A 5,685-nucleotide genomic window follows, 5' to 3' on the forward strand; every position below is an offset into this window, starting at 1 on the left:
GTCCAGAGCAGAAATAGAAAAAAAAACTTGACCCCAAGTTGGGTGATTACAATAATCAGATATCACAAGGGCCTACAACTTGAATCGCTAGCTGCCGTATAGCCAAACACCGGCCAATAATGAAATTTAAAAGTTTTTTTCTTTTTGTTTTTTGTAAATATTTATCATAATTAATTAAATTCCCTGAAACCACAAAAAATACAAAATACACAGAGACGAAGAAAAAATATGATAACTGTTTGTAAATGAATTTTTAATTTGTTAAAGTCTTGTTATGTCTGAAGTATTTATAAATATAATAAATAAATAAAAATTTAAATTTAAAAAGTTGCGGCTAGTGATGAGTAGACGAGTAGACGTTGTGTATCACTAATTTGTCTATCAGCAAATTATCTTACTCCCACTTATTTTTATAAAAATCATGGGTTTTTTTTCTGGGAAAAAATAAATATATGCTATTATAATTAATTTGAAATCAAAATAAAATAATAAAAATTAATTGCGCCCAACGTGGGGCTCGAACCCACGACCCTGAGATTAAGAGTCTCATGCTCTACCGACTGAGCTAGCCGGGCATGTGCTATGAGAAGATTGGTTACAGTAGAGATCTTTGCATTGATCATGTAATACACAGCAATATAAGTAAGCAAGATGAAGATCATCCCTTATTTGTTTACATATATAATGAATTGTTTCATCCCTTAAGTTGCATTTTAAAATGTCTTAAATTTTTTTTTTATAAAAATTTGAATATTGCAAAATATTTTCTAACATGCCTGATATATTCACAACAAGTACAAATAAGAAGATCAATGTGCATCTGTCTATCTGTTTTTAGACAATAACAATGCAGACTTCAGAAATTGAGCTATCGTCCTGAAATTTCAGACAGAATCAGTTTTTTGCTACAAGGCATGTGAAGCTGTTGTGGGCGCCTCTGGGAATTTATGTGTGAAAAGAGAACAAATAGGGAGAAAAAAGACAAAACAAACTAATTATTGAAATTAGACATTTAGGCATTGAAATTAGATATTTAGGCATCAACATCCAGTTCGAGGAAGCGAGCTGCCTCTACTGTCTGTCGGCTTTGCAGAACACGCGAAGAGATGTCTCGTGATGTGAGGCGACTGTCCCAAATTCGGACAGACATCTTGAATTGGAGGATTCAGAAGGGAGAGGTAACTATTTAAGTATATGGAGATCTCCGATTTTAGCTGTGATAGCACCGATCTGGTTTCTCTAGGAAGCCGTCTCTAATCGTCGCTGATAGGTGGTGGTTTTCCCCCGAGCACAATGCTGCACTGGTAGGAATCTATTGCTTTCTGAACCGCTGCCGTGTGTGCCACCCTCAATGCCGTCCTTATTTCCTCATAACTGTCATCGACGATCAAGTGGTCCATTGACTGAATATCTTTCCTAAAACCAAACCGAATGGGCTTGCCTCTTTCGGTTGGTACCCTCCTGGATGTGGCATGGTTCGGGTGGTTTATCCCACTGCACTTTATCAGGTGCTGTTGGGTGAGGAGGGTGCAGTGTTGCCTCACCGATAGCATTTTGGCCTCATGTTACAGATGTTGTTTTGGTGCCTTAGAATAACACCCTGTGGCAATCCGCAACGCATTATTTTGAAACGTTTGAAGATTTCTCCATTGGCTATCGCTAATACTGGGAGTCCAAACGGGGGCTGCGTAATCGATAAGGGGACGAGCGATAGACTAATAGGTCTTTTGTATCGTCTCTTTATCTTTCGCCCAGGTGCTACCAGCCAAAGCCTTCAGGATCTTGTTTCTACTCCATTTCCATTTCCGCATGTTTTCCAAAGAGGAACAGACTATCAAATGCCACACAAAGAACCTTGGGGTTCTTACATGTGGGGATACTCTGGCCACGTAAGTAGATATCGAGTTCCAGGTTCTCTTCTTTGATCCACGATGTAAAAATTGTCGCGGTCCATTTAGGGGCAGAAAGTTTCAGATTCCTGTTGACAAAGAAGTCCCTCACCTCAAGCTCCCTGATGTCTCTACCTAATGTCACTATGGAAGAGTCGTCTGCATAGGTAATCAGGTGTACATCTGATGGTGGAATGGGAGCTCTAGCGACATAGAAATTAAATAGGAGGGGGGACAGTACACTGCCTTGAGGTACGCCTTGTTTATTAAGAAAGTACAAAAAAGGTATTTTTTGAGCGGAAAGGTACTTTTTACAAAAATTTCACTTGTCAAGAGACTAAATTTTAAAGAAAATAAAATTTTGACAAAATTTTCTATATAAATAAAATTTTGCCAAAAATTTTCTATAGAAATAAAATTTTGCAAAAAAATTCTGTAGAAAAAAAATGTTGCAAAATTTTTTTTATAGAAATAAAATTTTGCTAAAATTTCCTATAGAAATAAAATTTATACAAAATTTTCAATTGATATAAAATTTTGACAACATTTTCTACCGAAATAAAAAATCGATAATATAGAATCGCATTCTTTTTATACCCTCCACCATAGGATGGGGGTATATTAACTTTGTCATTCCGTTTGTAACACATCGAAATATTGCTCTAAGACCCCATAAAGTATATATATTCTGGGTCGTGGTGAAATTCTGAGTCGATCTAAGCATGTCCGTCCGTCCGTCCGTCTTTCCGTCCGTCCGTCTGTCCGTCTGTCCGGCTGTCCGTCCGTCTGTGGAAATCACGCTAACTTCCGAACGAAACAAGCTATCGACTTGAAACTTTGCACAAGTAGTTGTTATTGATGTAGGTCGGATGGTATTGAAAATGGGCCATATCGGACCACGTTTACGTATAGCCCCCATATAAACCGATCCCCAAATTTGGCTTGGGGAGCCTCCCGGAGCAGCAAAATTCATCCGATCCGATTGAAATTTGGTACGTGGTCTTAGTATACGGTCTCTAACAACCATGCAAAAATTGGTCCACATCGGTCCATAATTATATATAGCCCCCATATAAACCGATCCCCAGATTTGACCTCCGGAGCCTCTTGGAGGGGCAAAATTCATCCGATCCGATTGAAATTTGGTACATTTTGTCAATATATGGCCTCTAACAGCCATGTAAAAATTGGTCCATATCGGTCTTTAGTTATATATAGCCGATGACTTATTACACAAAAATTGGTCCATATCGCCAAAAATAATCTACCAAAACTTTATTTCCATAGAAAATTTTGTCAAATTTTATTACTATAGAAAGTTTTGTCAAAATTTCATTTCTATAGAAAGTTTTGTCAAAAGTTTATTTCTATAGAAAATTTTGTAAAAAATTTATTTCTGTAGAAAATTTTGTCAACATTTTATTTCTATACAAAATTTTGTCAAAATTTTATTTCTATACAAAATTTTGTCAACATTTTATTTCTATAGGAATTTTTGTCAAAATTGTATTGCTATAGAAAATTTTGTCAACATTTTACTTCCATAGAAAATTTTGTCAACATTTTATTTCTATAGAAAATTTTGTCAAGTTTTTATTTCTATAGAAAATTTTGTCAAATTTTTATTTCTATAGAAAATGTTGTCAAAATTTTATTTCTATAGAAAATTTTGTCAAGGTTTCATTTCTATAGAAAATTTTGTCAAAATTTTATTTCTATAGAAAATTTTGTCAAACTAGATTATATTCGTATTTAATCGGCCTTTTTTTGTTTAATATATACCCCGTATGGGCTAACTTACAATTTAGAAGAAAGTGTTAAAAAGTTTTACGATACCTTGCCATCGGCAAGTGTTATCGCAACCCAAGTAATTCGATTGTGGATGACAGCCTTTAGTAGAAGTTCCTACGCAATCCATGGTGGAGGGTACATTAGATTCGGCCTGGCCGAACTTACGGCCGTATATACTTGTTTCGACTAAAACATTCTTGAAGATCAATAAAATCCTGTTTTTGACTATGTCTATTACAAAATCGAGATTTTCTTCCCACATGTCTGTTTTGCCATATTTGTAAAAGACTATTAGCAAATAAGGTTGATAAAGACTTTCTCAAAATATTAAAATATATTGTCAAAGATATTGTACCATAAATCTGATATCGACTCAAAAATGTCTACACAAAAGGTACTAAATCATTCGCGGGGGTACTACGGTACTGACCGAGGTGAAAAAGTATTGAAAAAAGTACTATAGTACTGAATTTTCCATCCCTGCAGTTACTACGTACTCATCCGAACTTTCATTTTCAACAATGAAGAGATTAAAGACGTATCTTAGAAATTCGACTAGCGAGAGTAGACTCAATGGATTGGCATTAATGTCGGTTCATCGCCGAATAAATGTGCCGACTGAAGAAGTCATTGATTTATTTGCTGCCAAAAAAGCCCGTCGGCTCAATTTAATATTGTAAAAATATTGTATACATACCTATGCATAAATAAAATTTTCTACACATGAGATTATATGAATATTTTTTTTTAAGTTGAAATATAAACCGATCCCCAGATTTGGCTTGGGGAGCCTCTAAGAGAAGCAAATTTCATCCGATCCGGCTGAAATTTGGTACATGGGGTTAGTATATGGTATTTAACGAACATGTAAAAATTGCCCCATATCGGTCTATAATCATATATAGCCCCCATATAAATAAAACCCGACTTATGGTTATATATTAGATTGGATTATATATTAGATTAGATTATAAAGGGTGATTCTTTTGAGGTTAGGATTTTCATGCATTAGTATTTGACAGATCACGTGGGATTTCAGACATGGTGTCAAAGAGAAAGATGCTCAGTATGCTTTGACATTTCATCATGAATAGACTTACTAACGAGCAACGCTTGCAAATCATTGAATTTTATTACCAAAATCAGTGTTCGGTTCGAAATGTGTTTATCGACAAATTTTGTTCAGCGATGAGGCTCATTTCTGGTTGAATGGCTACGTAAATAAGCAAAATTGCCGCATTTGGAGTGAAGAGCAACCAGAAGCCGTTCAAGAACTGCCCATGCATCCCGAAAAATGCACTGTTTGGTGTGGTTTGTACGCTGGTGGAATCATTGGACCGTATTTTTTCAAAGATGCTGTTGGACGCAACGTTACGGTGAATGGCGATCGCTATCGTTCGATGCTAACAAACTTTTTGTTGCCAAAAATGGAAGAACTGAACTTGGTTGACATGTGGTTTCAACAAGATGGCGCTACATGCCACACAGCTCGCGATTCTATGGCCATTTTGAGGGAAAACTTCGGAGAACAATTCATCTCAAGAAATGGACCGGTAAGTTGGCCACCAAGATCATGCGATTTGACGCCTTTAGACTATTTTTTGTGGGGCTACGTCAAGTCTAAAGTCTACAGAAATAAGCCAGCAACTATTCCAGCTTTGGAAGACAACATTTCCGAAGAAATTCGGGCTATTCCGGCCGAAATGCTCGAAAAAGTTGCCCAAAATTGGACTTTCCGAATGGACCACCTAAGACGCAGCCGCGGTCAACATTTAAATGAAATTATCTTCAAAAAGTAAATGTCATGGACCAATCTAACGTTTCAAATAAAGAACCGATGAGATTTTGCAAATTTTATGCGTTTTTTTTAAAAAAAAGTTATCAAGCTCTTAACAAATCACCCTTTATATTAGATTAGATTAAGGACAAATAACACATAACCTTTGAAGCATCGGATTATTTAATTTCTATTTTTGTAAAATCCATCGGAAAAATATTTAGCGTG

The 5,685-nt window shown here is 35.9% G+C and overlaps 1 non-coding gene across 1 annotated transcript; it reads right to left on the reverse strand.

The window, feature by feature from the left end:
• Positions 1-502: 502 nt before the first annotated feature.
• TRNAK-CUU (transfer RNA lysine (anticodon CUU)) lies at positions 503-575 on the reverse strand. The gene has a single exon. It is a non-coding gene; the product is annotated as a tRNA-Lys (tRNA).
• Positions 576-5,685: the final 5,110 nt, after the last annotated feature.

This window comes from Haematobia irritans, chromosome 2 (assembly GCF_050003625.1).
Source record: "Haematobia irritans isolate KBUSLIRL chromosome 2, ASM5000362v1, whole genome shotgun sequence".
NCBI lineage: Eukaryota > Metazoa > Arthropoda > Insecta > Diptera > Muscidae > Haematobia > Haematobia irritans.